Raw genomic sequence first — 15,963 nt, 5'->3', positions numbered from 1 at the left:
GAGGATATTCGTAGGGTTATAGTGAGGTGGAGTTTATTTGCATGAGTTCCTGTGCTTGAAACCGGGCTGTTTTGCTGCTGTAGTCTAAGATGTCTTGGGTCTGTATATTTACCACTTCAGCACCAGCTAAAACATGGATGTTTTTAGATCCTGCTGTAACCACCAACGCCGCTTACTTCTGGTGGACTTCTACGCTTCTGTATACAAAGGAGGCAAAAGGCACTTTGCTTTAAAGCCTATTCAACAAGAAAAACAAACTTCCCACCTCTGCATTTTACAAGCTAGTTACTCCAGACATGATAAATATTTGGCTCTGACAGAAAAGCCCGAGTATGGAATGGCATCCCTAAATAGCAAGCATAACAGTTTCGCTAAGTAGACTCTGATCTCCCTCCTGCTCTTTTGAGCCATCCAGAAAAACAAGGAGATAGCAAAATAAATATTTTGTATGAAAACATCCTGATGTGTGGGGTTTTTTTTCCCCCTTTCTGATTGTATTCCTGGTCAATGAGAGTTTAGTGAGGCTCTAAAGTATCAGCTGGAGGCTTCAAAGAGATCAAAGCTGCCTGTGCAGGGTGCTGTGCAAATACAATAAAATCCTTCTCCCTGAACTGAAGAGGGAGAAGGTAAGAGAAAGGGCGTTTTACAGCCACTTTCTCGTTCCACCCTGAGCCTGGAAATCCTGTTTTGGTGTTGGGAAGTGATTAGGTCTGCGCAAAAAGTTGCTGCTGCCACCCTGCTGACTGCTTGTCCGAAGGATGCCAGCGCATGGGCTGGCTTGGATGTCCCCAGCGCTGGCTAGAGGTGCTGTGTGACAGTCCTGGAGTGTGAAACCACTCCCAGAGCCTGGCTATAGCTATCTCAGTAAGGCCAGGCACCAAAATAAAATAAAGGGAGGATAACTGGCTTGTGAGCATGTCTTTTTGTGCACCCATGTGTGAGCTTGTGACTTTAGAGCCATGCTTAAAGCAGGAAGGACTGCTCCAGCTTTCTGTATTTCACTTGGGCTTTGCTAGCACAGCTGCAAACAGGACTTAATGCCCATCCCAGAAGGAACAGGTTGTGTTCAAGGGTTTACTGGTAGAGTGAAGTTATTTTGAGTAAGGTTCAGCTTTATAAGTGACTGACTAAGCCCTTCTCCTTCACACAATCGCTTTCTCATGACAGCTTGCGAAAGTGTTTTGCTTAGCATTAATGACTCCTTTTCGTCCAGATCAAGATGTGTTGTGCAAGCCATGGGGTCAGCACGTGGAGCATGGGATGTCAGGACTGGGGCCTGTTTAAATATGAAGTTAGCAGCCTCCTCCCATGCAAACATGCTGAAGCACTTTGCAGAATCTGGACCCGCAGAGTAAGGGTGCCTGTTGAGCAGAAGATGGAGATCGTGGACCTCAAAACGAGATAATTTGGGGCTGGGCTGCAGTTACCTACATGTCTGTGCCCTCTTAGGAAACACCTCCCCAGTACAGAGCTGAGTTTAAAGCTCTCATCAGAAGGGAACCTCCTAAAGCCAAACAACTTTGTGGATCCTGGTGGGACTCAAACCTTTGGCTCCAGTGTGTCTAGGGACTGAAAAGCTGATGATTAGATAACTGTAAACCATCCTTATTTTACAGCTCATGCTGGCTTTGATCAGAATGGGAATGAAGCACACCAGGCTCCTGGGGCAGAAGGGAGAAATGGTTTTGTGATTAAGCGAAGTCTCGGATTATTGCAGCTAAAGTACCTGACTGTGCCACAGGGTTTGCTTCTGGTTTGGGGCAAGTCTGACTCCTTTGGTGCCTTGTTTTACCCAGTCCTGTTGCGTTGCTGTGGTGTACCAGTGCAAAGAGTAATTTGAAGAGCATCTTCCTTGTACCTTGCTCTGAATGGAGTCAGCAGGGACTGGGAGCCTCCAGGGCTCCCACAATTTCATTTAGATTTGGTGTCTGTGTCTGCAAAGGATTTGGAGAGCCCATAACCTGCCGTCTTGTGGTTGATGTGGTCCAGGACTGCAGTGGTTTACACTGCACATTGTCATAGCTCCTCGGGTGGAGGGCTGGGGCAGGTCAGTGCCCCACAGGAGGTGGGCGTGATCCTTTGGGAACCCGGAGCCTTCGGAGAGGAAACCCAAGTCCACAGCAGGAGGCCAAAGTGGGCTGAGCCAGCCATGGGCACCAGGATCTCCGGAGTCCCAATCCTGTCTCTGGTACTGACTCACTCCGTGGCCTTGAGCCTGAACCAATGTGTATCTCAGTTTCCCATCTGCAAACGCTTTCCCACCCCGCAGGGATGCTGGGTGGGTTAAGGAGCTGGTGAGTTCCATACCAGTGAAATACAATGGTCCTGCGCCCGCAGGTCCCTGCACCAGCCCTTCTTCCTTAGCGTGACTGTCCCTCTGCTCGTGCAAAGCTGTTAGTCATTGTCACCCCACTCTTTCCCTAATTCCTCTTGTACTGTTTTTAGAGTACAGGTTTTTATGAGGTTACAGAGAGGGGGGATGAGTCTCTGGAGCCAAGGAGCCAGCGCCAGGCCCCGAGGGAATGGCCTCAAGCTGCCCAGGGCAGGGTCAGGCTGGCTCTGAGGAAGGATTTCTGTGCAGAAGGGGCTGTTGGGCGTTGGGATGGGCTGCCCAGGGCAGGGGGGAGTCCCCATCCCTGGAGGGGTTGAAGAGTCGGGCTGAGCCAGCGCTGAGGGGTCTGGGGGAGTTGGGAACAGTCAGGGTGAGGGTCATGGTTGGACTGGAGGAGCTTCGAGGGCTTTTCCAACCTGGATGATTCTGTTTCAGGTTGGGGATTTAGTGAGAAGGAAAGCCCCGAGTGTGTCAGCTATTTGTATCCTGTCTGTTTTGGGCATACATTGCAGGGTTTGTGCATCCTAGTGTGATTACCCAGTTTGTTTGCTGGGTGCTGGTCCCAGTTACTTGCAGCCAGATCTGAAACACCCTGTTGAGCATCCAGCAGCCTGTGCAGCCCAGCACGGGCAGGTTTAAAAATGAGCTGCAGCCACCTTGCCCGAAGGAGTTGGGACAGACAGAGCGTAACCCACAGTGAAAACACGGGAAATTGAGACTAGGGAAAGGGAGAAGGAAGGTGTTTAAGTGTTTAATTGCTTTTTTTTTTCTCAATGTCCAACCCAGTGGTCAGAATTTTCTGCTTCTTGACGCTAAATGAAGTAAAAAATTTCCCGGACTGACACTGTTCTGCCCATAATGCCCCTGAAAAAGCACTGACTGAAAGTGTTAGCATCATCCCACAGATGCATCTACTGCAACAGACAGCCCAGAAATAGGGAAGATGGGACAAGCAGCAGGAAGGAGGCAAAAAAGAATGAAAGAGAAAAATGGGATTTAACCAAGTCTGATGAAGCTTGTCACAGTGGGACTGAAATCCCCAACTGCTGCACACGCAGCCCCAGCCCCATCCAAGCCACTTTCATCTCTCCTGGTGCTGATGTTCTTATCACCAGGAAAGATATTTTTGTTTCCTGCCTTGCTAAATACTGGGAAAGTCCATCTTTGTCTGAAGTGGTCTCCAGCTTGGGCTGCTGTGTTTTGCCTGGTTGCTAAGCTTGTCTCATGCATGGTTAATGCTTGATGAGATCATGGTGCCATTTAGCATTTCATGGATAATTCACGATTATTCATTAACAAAATCGAGAACAAACAGGTGTATTCACAGACTGCCTTCATGGAAAGAAGAAAAACAACAACCTTGGGAAACAACATGAATTATTCAGGAGAGACCAAAGTGCTGGTTGAGCCGAGAGAGCTTCAGGGGGTGGGGGAGATGGAAATTTGTTTTCAGGACAGCTGAATCTAAAGCTTTTTATGTCATTAACCCTGCAGATGTGGAAGGTTTAATCAATCTTAGTGAAGATAGCCTCCTGTCCTGTCACAACAGAGTGCTAGGAAGAAGGATTTAGAGAAAGGCTGTGTGTTTATTTTATATGCTGGGCTGGTCGACGCAAAAACAAGGGAGTTGAAGAGCATCACCAGGTCTTTGTGTCCACAGCATCTCTGTACACACAGAGGTCTTGTTCTTCCTCCTTTGCAAGGAACTGTGCTGTTTCCTGACTGATCCTCAGGCAAATGATGTGGAATAAACCCAAAAAAGCTTTAGAGAGCTGCCTGGTTTGGGGGTAGATGTTGGTGTCCGTCTACATGGTCGTGGTGGTTCCTCTCATTATTGCGCAACTGCTAAAATGTCCTTCTGGGGCAGATTGCATCTCTGGGGAGACAAGCTGTCCTTGTAATGTGCTCCAGTGGTCTTGTAAATGGCCATGCTCAAGCATTGCACTTAGATCCTTCTCCAGGCAGTTGAAAACTGTAGTCCTGTGTGTCTCTGGTCATATGTAGATGCCTGAAGGCAAAGTTAAGGTCCACGTGCTGCTTGCCCAGGAAAAATGTTCATTTGTGATGTGTCTGGGGGGAAAAAAAAAAAAAAAAAAGGTTGACTTTCGTTGGAAAAGAAATAAGGTATTAGTGACCAAAACTTGTTAATTCTCTGCTCAGAGTGGAATTTCTTGATTTTCAGGTTTTGGTCTTTTTATTTTCCAATAAAACAAGTCAGACGCTTTCAAGGAAATCAGATGCTTTGTGTGGGCTTTTTCTGTTTAAATGAAAGCACAATCTTCTCTTGGAAAAATGATTTAATGGCCATTTTTCAAGCTGTCCTAGCAGGGATTCCTGTAGTTCGGGCTCGAGGGAGGAAGCTCCATAGAAGGAACATGGAGCAAAGCAGAGCTCGGGGACTCCAGAACAGTGGAGCATTATCAGAGACTGTAATTACAACTTTTGCATTTAACACCTTCATTGGATGTTAAATTGTCTCAGTGTTTCCTTTTTTCTGGTCTGTTCAGACTGATCCATGTAAATCCCAGGGGTAAATCCTAGCCTGGGGAACTGGAGGCTCTGCCACATGCATCCCATACCACTTCGGGCTGTTCTGAAGGGGTGGGCTGTTCCAGGGCCGTAAATGCTAACAGAGTCTTCCCAAAAATGCTTTTGAGTTGGACGCCTGTACAGGGAATGGGAATGGACTAGAAAGGTCCATTTTATACACCAGAGTGTGGGTCTGCAGCTCTCCTGTGCAAGGGAGCCTGGGCTGATCTCACTCTCTGCAGCTGCCTGCAGTTATTCGGAGATGACAAGCATGCAGACTTGTGGCTTATTAAGTGTGGAAGCTGGAGATGCTTAGATTTTTAATGCTGTTAGGTGGACCCCTGTTGTTGTTTTCAACATTATTTTTTCCTTCATCAGAAGCAGAGATTTTGGAGTGGAAAATGTTGATTTTTTTTTTTTTTTATTATTATTCCTCTAGTGACAGGGACTAAGGTATGGCACTTGACAGCTCACCTGCAAGGACTTGCCATTTCTTTTGATAATTTAGACAATTGGAAGATTTTATTTAAATAAGTTTCTTGAAAATCATCTGATGGAGGAGAAAGTCTCTCTTTAGTAGAAGGGGGGTTTGAGGCTCTCTGCAGGGACAGAGGAAAAAAAATCTGTGATTAGAACCTGCTAATAGCTGGACTGTCTTGCTTTGGAATAAAGATGCCAGAACTACCCACGGTTTTCTTCCTGAACAATCCCATGCACCATGTCCCACTTTGAAGTTTAAATAAACCTAAAAGCGTATCTGATGAAATATGTTACCCGAATCGCTTTGTTCCATGGGGCTGGGTTGTGGATCCCCAGATCTCACTGGAGAAATGTGTATAACAAGGGGAGGGAGGGTCTGTGTCTGTGTTTTATCTGTGAGCCTCTATTTTACACCCAATTTGTGCAGGGACGGATGCTGAAACAAATGCGAAGTAAAGTGGGAGAGCTTTCTAATGCCTTTTCTTCTTCACAAAGTATGTTTATGTGAACCCAATGTATATGCGCTCTCATTAGAGTAAGGTTAACCTTCTTTTTTTTTTTTTTTTTTTTTTTTTTTTTGGAGAAATGACTCAGAAATACCAGTCTAATTTGGCAAGTACATTTTGGCCAGAAAGGGGTCATTTTTTTTGATGTAGAAATGTTTTGCTTTGACATTTTTCAAAATAAACCCTTTTGACCCTTCTTTCTGTATAGGGGCTTTTCAAAAATTGCCCAAACTGAGAATAAAATGTTCTACTAAAGTAAAAGAATAAACGACCAAATTAAAAGAATGAATCAAAGTGAAACAGAATACTGTTTTCAATCAGAGAATATATTAAGTTGACCCAAAGCAGTTCTGTTTAGATTTGGCTTTTTTTCTGAAAACTCTCCAAAGAGTCACTCACTTTTGACCCAACTGCAAGTTTCTCCTGCTTTGTTATTTTTCTTCTTCCCCTGTTTTAACCACAGAGGCTACAAACCCATTATGCTGAGCAAAAAAGCTCACCTCAAATTATAGGCATGAGCTCTGCGTTTGCTCTCTTATTTCTCCAGGGGAAGCCAGCTTGCTCACACCTACATGTTTTAGCTTCTTTTCTGATCAGGCAAACACACTTTGAGGGCAGTAATGGTTAAAAAAAAAATAAATATATGCTTCCTGGTTAAAAGCAGTACCTTGAAGTTAGTGGAACACTGGGTATTTCCCAAATATTTGGGGGAATAGCCTGAGATTGATGCTGCAGTAAGTAGCCCTGTGCTTTATTTACCTCCCTGGCTCGCTGCGGGCTCTGGGGTTGTTCTGGAGGCTGTTCCAGCCCTTCAGCCCCGAGCCCCCGGGGTGTTATTTCAGGCAGGCTTTCTCTAGGCAGCAGCCCACCGAATTAGCACCCAGGCCCACCCAGCCCCACGCCTGCTTTAAATCATCCCCAACCCACGTAAGTGGGGGTGATGTCAGCCCTGCGGTGGCTGCCCATCCACCTTTTCAGCTCGGGGTCCACCCAAATTTCCCTTCTCCACCTCCGCCGCTGCCAATTCCCACACCCCGGCCTTGGATACGAAGGGCGAGCGATCGCCTCGCCTGCATCCAAATCACGCGTAGCAAGGATGACCAAACCTCTGTCCCCAGCCCATCTGCTCTTCCCACATTTGCAAACTTTACATGAAAACAGCTTAAAAACTGCCTTATAAACTTGAGCTAATACTGTCATCTCGTTAAACGTCAAGCTCTTGTGTGAGTGAATTCCAGACCAAACCCCCTTGTGGCATCTGCAGCTCTTTAGGCTGAGGTTAAAGCTTTATTCCCAAGTGCCTGGTGACTGCAAGGACTCATCTGAAAAGCTTGGCTTGACATAATTTTCAGGAAGTCTTAAATTCTGCCTTCTGCGAGGTTTCCCAGGTCAGGTATACAAAGCCTGACCTGTGTGAATAATGGTTTCTGTGGTTTACGGGCAGTTCCTAAAAGCTTAATAATTAAGAAAGTGCTTGTGGCTCAGTCCAAATAATCCTGTTGATTTTTCTCAGCTAGTAAAAAAATCTGAAGGGTTTCTTATCGAATCAAGACTTGCTTTGGTCTTTAGGGAATCTCTTTTTTCCGTTTCCATTCTGATTCCTTCAACTAAATTTAAAAGGTGAATATTTAGAAGTGGCAATCTTTTTTGAATCAGAAAATCACGGGTGTGAGAGAAACCAAACTTGTGCCTAGGTTGTCTGAAAAAGTCCAAGGGGACTATTTTTACTCCCTAAAAATTGTTTCCTTTTGGAACAAGCTGCAAAACCAACGTGAACTTGGAGTGTATTGTGCTATTTGTGGATCTCTGAAAATGTTTCAGGAAAAAACAGCATACAGGTGTGCCCAAGATGACAGTCCAGCTTTCCCCCTGCCTTTATTTCTCTTTTCAGTCTCTAAATATCAGCAGTTTCCCTGCAGGATAGCTGATGGGTGCAGCAAACCCTGCGTATGCAGGTGGAGGGTGGCTGTGAGTGGTGTGACCCCTATTTTTTGGGTGATTTTTTTTCTGGCCTTTCCTGTTTTTCTGGCTATCCTGGCAGGAGGAGAGCATTCTCCTGTGGCTGGGAGCTGCTGGGAAGATGAAAACAAGGGAAACTTTTACTGGTGACTTGAGGCATCCAAAAAAAATCATTTGTGTAGTGATTCGGAGCCGGAGATATGTTTAGTAACAGGCGTCTCAATAGTGCCATTCATCTGGGAGCCCAAAGCCCTTTGCAGGGAGGGGGGAAGCTGATGTGACACGGCCGAGGAGCAGCACACAGCCGCTGTCCCCTGATCTCATCCCCCGCTTTATCTCTGTCCTTTCCACTCAGATGCTGGAGCAGCCTGGAATTAGGTAAATTGGGCCAGACCCCGTGAAGTTTGTCCAGGCAGGGAGCCCATGAGTCCCTGGGCTCAGAAGTAAAGCAATGCAGGCTTAAATCTGGACTGACTCTGAACCAGGGAAGGTCTTACACCTTTCCAGTCCTGCCTTGATGGTTGAAGCCCTTAAAGGCAGTATGATGGTAAAGCCAGGATTTAAATGTGGGCTCCACAGGACAGCAGAGACCCAAGAATACTTATTATTTGCACAAAGTGGGAAAGCTCAAACAGCCAGCTGGAGAGAGATCCTGCACAGGGCAGCCTCCAGGTCAGATTATCTGCCTCAAACGCGCAAGACAAACTCATCTGAATATTCAGAGCTTTGGCCGGAGTCAGGCAGGGGGGAGAGCTGGACCAGGTATATCCCACCCAACCTTTTGACTTGAGCAACTGCTTCATTTTAGCTGAATTTTTGACTGTTGTGAATTAACACCTCCCTGCCAGATGACATAAAATAAGCATCCCAGCCAGCCCCACGTTAACCCTTGCTCAGAAGCACATTACACTGTCAAAGCAGGGATCCTGACTCTATCCTAGGACGTGTCATCATCAGTTTCTAATTATCTGTCCAGATAATTATCAAAGAAAAGAGGGAGGTGACTTGGTAAAGCAACAGGTACCTTTGGCACCAATGAATGCTCCGTGCTGGATTAGAACAGTGAAGTGTCTTCAGTGAACTGTGGGATCTTCCTCTAGATCCACTGGCTTCTGCAGCGAAACTAAAGCTGCACCTGGCAGGAATGAAGGAATTAATCTGGACTGAGCGCATGCTAATCTGGAGATGGAAACAATTTGCTGTTCAAGCAGAGGGAGGGGAAATACAAGATGAGAGGGATGCTAGGGGGGGAAAAATATTATTTTCAAATAAAAGTTTTCTGTTAGAAGTGTCCAAACTGGATATTTCCCCTCTTGCAAGGTTCTGGCATATTCTTTTCAAAGGAAGCCTGAAACCTTTTAAAGAGAAATATCAAAGGAAACATTTTTTCTTTCACTGACATTTTTCACAAAACCAAAATATATTTCTTGACAGTCTACGAAGTGACCCAGATCCTCGATCCAAAGGCAAATGGGCGTTTAGGAGAGCTTACCCACATATCAAAGAGCTCTAGGCCAGGCCTTTCTTTTCCACTTTCACTGCAGTTGCTGCCATTCCTGTCAAGAAATGTGAAAATAGGGTAGGGAAAATGCCTCCTTGTGTGTGCTTTTGGCGCTAATGCCTTGGAAGAGCTGTTCTACATCCCTTGTCCTGAGTGTATTTGCTTGCTGAAACAGCGGGGCTCATGATGGTAAAGATTTTAGCCGTGACTTGGGTGTTGTTTCTTTTAGGAGCCTTTGAAAAATTCTCTTTTGGGGTGTTGCAGAAGATGGTGTCCCAGCATGGTAACTGTGCTCAGCAGTGAAACCTGGGGAGAGGGTTGTTGGGGAGAGGGTTGTTGGGGAGAGGGTTGTTGAGATTTTATGGGTTGGATGTGTCTTCTGCAGTGAGTCCTTTTCCTCCCACAGGCTTGAGGCTTTTCTCTCCAGGATATCTGCAATAATCCTCCATCTAATAAGCTGAGGCACTAGTGTGTGTGGAAGCCTCACTGATCCCCATGCAGGAAGCGTTGCAGAAGTGGGAAAGCATTTTTTCTTTGTGCCAAGCCCCAACAGGTTTGCGTGGCACCACCGGCAGCCTTTCCCCCAACCCAGGAAAAGAGAGCAAGACCTCTTTGTGAAGCAAAGTGACACCAGTATCTCCTGGTGCTCCTAAATTGCTGGGGGAAGCGGGGGGTGACCACACCCCAGCTGGGGGGACGTTTGCAGGAACAATGGGGAGATGGAGGAGACCCGTCCCTGCCGCCATGTGCCGGCCTCGTGTTTTGCTGCAGTTTGGAAACACGTGTGGGGCAGGCAAAAAAAATGGGCAGCAACATGAACATTTGCCCATCTTTGATGAAAATTTTTGAAAATACTGGGGCAATTTTTTTCCTCTTAGCACTCGGTCCCCCCCGACTGTTAGTTGGAAGGATGCTGTGACTTGTTAGTAACTGGAGCAGAGGCTTAAAGTACAGTGTGTGGCTTTATTTTCTGAGTCACTCCAAATGCACCTGAAGCTGTAACTAGGAGGGTTTATGGCCAATGCCGAGAGCAACAAAAATACAAAGCCTGGCATTTAGAACCGAGGGTTCCTCCAGGCCATGCTGCAAGCATCTCCCTCGCGTTTTAGGTCCCCATCTGTAAATGAGGAAGGCTGAGGTTTATATTTGTGCTCCTTAGTACAGTAATTGTTGCTAAATGTGTGCACACATAGCACCCATTTAAACTCAGCCACTTTAGTCCCGTTGCAGTTAAGCTGAACTCCAAGCTGATGCCAAAGTACCTTTGCCGTGTGTCACTTGTATGTTCAGCTGCGTCTGTAAATCACGGAGACTGATTTTTTGGAGTATCCTGCTTGTTGGTTTTTTGTGGGTTGGTTGTTTGGGTTTGGGGTTTTTTTTGTTGGGTTTTGTTTTTTTTTTTTTTCCTCTTCACAGCAATGAGGTTGAAAAGACCAGAAAATGTATCTTTTCTGGAAAGGGGGAAAGTCAGTCAGGAATTGTGTGAAGTCTTCTTTGCTATAATTTAGCTAACCTTGTGCCTGATGTTTTTAGCAAGTGTTTAAAGGGTTGCTGGGCTTACTGAGCACTTCTTCCAGGAATATGAAATCTCCTTTGTGTGTGTGGGGAGGTGTGTGTGTGTATATATATACACATGTATGCATGTGTTTGGATATAGATGTGGTTTTTATAGCACTGAGTGCAGCACAGGACGTCAAACCCCATGTCATTTTTTTTCCCTGCCTAATGATATATCTCTGGAATCCCGACTGCTTGAACTATTCCAAAAATGTAGTTGATGCCTGTGCTCTGGATGGATGGAAAGCTTCTCCTGTCAATGGCCTTTCCAGCTCCTCAGTAGCAGCTGTAACATTACAGTAGCCGTTAGCAGCTCGTATCAAAGAGGGAGGCCCTGTAGCACTGGGACCATCTAAGCAAAAACCCAGTCCTTGTTACCTGCGAGCATCCATGTGAGATAATTCTTGCAAGAGAGGAGGAGATGGTCAGGGGCGTTCCCTAAACCCACGCCAGTTCACACACAAAGCCTCGCGGTTGATACAAGAGAATCATTCCTGGGACCCGTTTCCAAATTGCTTAACAAACTAAGCTTTAAATCCCGATAGGATTATAGGCTTGGCACTTGGGAAAACGTTACCCTTTGGGAGCTGAGAAGAGCCACAGTTTTAGGCTGCGTCCTCGAACCTTAGCAAAGGATTCCCTTTGTAATCATCCCGGCCAAACCCCATCTGCTCTGTGCAGTGCTCAGCCTGCCTGTTTGATTTCCCTGTATCTGAAGCTGTATCCTCCCCAACAACGAGATCCACTACGTGGGAATTAGCCTCCCAAGAGCAGTTCTGGTGCCAGAAAACAAAATGGTTTTGGCTTTTCTGTGTTCGATTTTTCAACAAAGGTCTGAAAAACTTGAAAGAAACGGGGGAAAAAAATGTTAATCATGGGAAGAAGACATAATTTCCAGAGCAGGCTGGAGATGTTGGATGGATCCGGACCTGTGGCTAGTCTTTCCCAGTTTTCCAAGGTGTTCAGGACCAGGATAGTCAGGTCATTGACTACATACGGGACGCTGGTTTGGTGCAAAATCAGATTACTGCATCTGCCTCAAGGCTTTGGTTTGGGACAGGGGGTGCTGCTCACGCTCCTTGGGAGCCCTTTTGGACATCATGCCCCTCTGATGTCACCTCGGTGGAAGGACCAGGAGATGCACCTACCCCAAAAACCCACCCGGGAGACACCGAGACATGACCAGTAGTCTGGGGAGCCTCTTTTCCAGCCCCGCCAAGCTCTGATGGTAACAAGGAGGCTGCTTTTATCTCTGCGGGTATTAGCACCGCTATAAACTTCATAACACTGGAGTTCCCATAAAAATTCAAGAGGTGGGACTCCAATGAAACGGACACTTCCCAGTGTCGGTGCCACATATGGAAATAGTGCAGAGGCTGCGGTTTTTTTTGTAGCCGCCACAACTGCAATTTGAGGAGAGAAAGAGAGGTATTCCAACTATTTTGTCTTTAAAAGGAAATACTGAATAACTTATGGATAAGACATTAACCCAGGCCTAGACCACTCGTGGTCATTAAAGAGCCCTCGGCACTATTTGCGAGAGGAGAGGTGGGGGTGTTAGTCTTGGACTCCTGCCTAAATTCCAGTTTAAGGAAACGCATCCCAACTACCTAAAATTCCACCTGCAATTTAACTCGGTACCGGGTCTGTATTCCCAACCATTGATCAACAGCCCTGAGTAGTACTTCTGCCCTTCGTCAGTGCTACCGGTGAGAAAGTAGCTCCTGCTTTAGCAGTGTGGCTAATCCAGCTGGGAATCTGGCATTCATCCCCTTTGGGAGAAGCAAACCCCTTGCTTTTGGGGGGTAGGGTTTATGGTTTGGATCTTAAGCTTTTATCTTTGAAGGGAAAAAGCTCGTTCAGAGGCGGAACAGATCTTGTGGTGGAAACCCAGAAGGCTTAGTTCTCAAAAATACAGAGTGGAGGGGAAAGGATTGGCAGGGCTGGGGGGATCCAGCATGTGTCCGGTCCAGCAGCCCAACCCCAGTCATGTCCTGGGCTGGTTTCTAATGTAGATGCTCTGCCCCTGGATCAGGCCTCACCCTCATCTCCCCTAGTTAGAGACTGGCCTCCCAGCCAGCGTTTCGGTACCGTGTTTAATTACCCTTCCAGAGAGGTTGTCACCCGTAACTTCTGCAACGCCAGCTCATCATTTCAATGGGATAAATATCCATCCCCTCCCGTGGCGGGGTCCTGCGTGGCGAAGCCACTGCTGCATTCCAGCCCAGAGGTGGCCACGCTGCGTCCGTAGGAAAAAAGCGATCCCTGTAAAACAAGTTAAAAACAATCCTTTTGGATGAAAGGTGGTGATATTTGAAGACAGTTATTTTATCTTTCTTTGGCTTTAAAGATAACACGCTACCAGCATGTGAAAGGGCATAATTTTTCTTCTCTGGGAGTTATTTATGATCTTAATCCTACTCCACCCTACACATTACAGTTTGTGAGCCTTTTTGGTGAAACTGTTACTGCTTTAAAAAGCAGATCAAATCACATTTTCCCACCCTTTTTTTTTTTTTCCCCACTTCATCTTCTCTGCACCCCAGCACTGGCACATTTTAAGGGCAGAAATTAGCTTACCTTCGCAGCCATTTCCACAAATAGGGCTCAGATTCCCAAGCGCGCAGGGAACTGCAAGTTTGGGAGACACTTTGTATTTGGATATAAATATTTTTCACGCTTTGGTGAAGCATATTTCGCCTTGTCTTTATGAGTAATGACGTGCCATCCTCCGCTATCCCAGTTTTGCATGTCAAAGTCCCTCCCGAAGGAAGTTTCTTGGATGTCTTGGCAGCGGGTGGTAACGCTGCTGTCCCACTTTTGCAAATGACAATCTCAGTGTGAGATGAGGTTATTTCATATCAGGTGATGCAACGATGGAGCTGCCAGGGAATGGATCTGGTTGTGTCCCTGCCATGGGGGGGCAGCGGGTTTTAACAGACGCATCCTTTGTTTGGTGGGGCAAATGTCAGAAGAGGAACTTTATGGAAAAAGATGGTGGTGGGATTGGAAGCAAGGGGTGATTTCTTAGCTTGGCTGAGACCTGTGGCAAGGCCTGCACTGCTTTTGAAGAAGCCAGAATTTCATTTTAAGCTTTTTACAGCATCCCAGGCAAAGGACTTAGAGGCTGAGCTGAAGGAATGGCACCCCAAGAGACTCCAGCTTGACTCATGCTCAGGGCAGTGAAGGGGATTTTATCTTTATTGCTCCATCATGACGACAGCCCCTGAATCTAAGTCCCTGAATCTATGTCCCTGAATCTATGTCCCTGGCCAGTCCATCCTACTTCACACTTGCAGTAGGAAAATGTTTCTTATCCTCCTGATACCCCTACAGAAGGATATCTCCTGGGTACGAACTATTTTGCAGCTGGGGCATCACCAGGTAGTGGACGCTGCCTGCCCAGGCTTTCCCAAAACACTATTGCTGAATTACACCAAAGAGTGTATAGCTGAGCAGAAAAGAAATAGTGCTTCATGGACTGAGCCCTGGCTGGGGAAGGATGCTGCAAAAGTGTGGAGGGAAGCCGGTTGTATCCATGACACACGCAAGCGCCCTTCTTCACTGAGCTATTTCCCTTGTTTTGGAGCCCTCTGTTATTTGTAAGAAGTTGTTCATGTTTTAATCAATCAGACACATGCCGCAGGATTCCTGCCTGTTGAGGGGACCAATGGACCGATTGACTCCAGATGGGAAACATCTGAGTAAGGAGTGCTCCGATAGCCACGGTTCACAACAAAGGGAAGTGGAGACTGGTGCCGAGGTGGAGTGGGGGGAATTGGTCTTTTCATCATGTCCTTTTGCAGCCAAGACGTTGCGGGGTGTTCATGAGACCCAGTGGTTTGATTGCTTGCATGTCGGGCAGGTCCTTAGGGTATGGGGTTGGAGAGGAAAAAATGCTGATAATGCAGATGAAACTTCCAGTATGAGGATTCACTCAGCAGAAGGCTAAGGGGGGACTGACGGGTGAGAGCGTGGACGCTGCTCCCAAGAGGGGTTGCACAGGCAGCTGGGGTGGGTGGCAATGGCTGCAGCAGCCCCCGGGAGATCTGCAGGCACATCCCTGTGCTCCCACATTATTGCAGGACAGCCTCGTCCCAGCCGGCCACGCTGCTCTTCCGTGGGGACCGTGGGCTGCGAAGGGTGACGCCGCGCAGAGCAGCGGGGACTCGGAGCAGGATTTAAAGATGACACGAGGTACCAAATAACATAGATGCTCTGCTTTGAACTCTCGGTGTACTTGCTCTCTGCTTATTTTTCATGCACACAGAAGCCTTGAGACACAGGGACTTCCCAAAAACTGAGTGTAGCACCCATGGATGGTGTCACTGCGGTAGTCCAGCTCAGAGTCTCTCTGGTCTGGACTGAAAGCGTGCTTACTTCTTAAACTGGAGTTCATAAATGAACTCCTGGAAGACAGAGGAATAAACTGGTTTGTGTATGCAAGAGAGAAAATGCCTTTGGGCAAATTGTGTGTTTTGTCTTGATCATCCTCCCTTGGGATGAGAGAGCAGGTACGTCAGGGGACGGATGCCCATGAGGGGACGGTTATTTATGTTCACGTGGGAGCTGGAGGTGGCGCATTTAGGAGCAGGTTGGGGTGTGAGCGTGGCTGGTACAAGCTGACATTGCTTTAAGACTAGAATAGGTTTACATTTTCCACCTTCCAGGCAATCACCGAGGAAAGAGATTGTCTCATTTTTTCATGTACATATATCTCGTCTCCGAGTTGCCGAGGCAACACTGTATATGTTTGCAGGCTGGAAGGATCTGGGGATGGAAAATGAAGCCAGGGAGTGGACTGAGGAGGGAGTCCAGCAGGAATTTTCCTCTGGTCTTTTGCGGCCGATTGGTTAGCACTAATTTAAGCCGGTCTCCTGGGATTAGTCATCAAATCTGAGATTTCCATTTTTATTATTTTAAATCAACCGCAGTTGCTCTTGGGAGGCCGTTTTTCATGTTAGAAATTAACCTCGCAGAGATTTAGCCGGTGGGGGCTGTAGGATGGGAGCCAGCAGGCAGGGTAATACCATAGAAACATAAACAAGGTACAACATCTTGTTCTACCGGCTGGTGGAAAGCTGAGCCCCCGGGGAGCA

This window comes from Athene cunicularia, assembly GCF_003259725.1.
Source record: "Athene cunicularia isolate RWA chromosome 24 unlocalized genomic scaffold, athCun1 chr24_part1, whole genome shotgun sequence".
Lineage (NCBI taxonomy): Eukaryota > Metazoa > Chordata > Aves > Strigiformes > Strigidae > Athene > Athene cunicularia.
Note: the sequence above shows the minus strand (reverse complement) of the source record.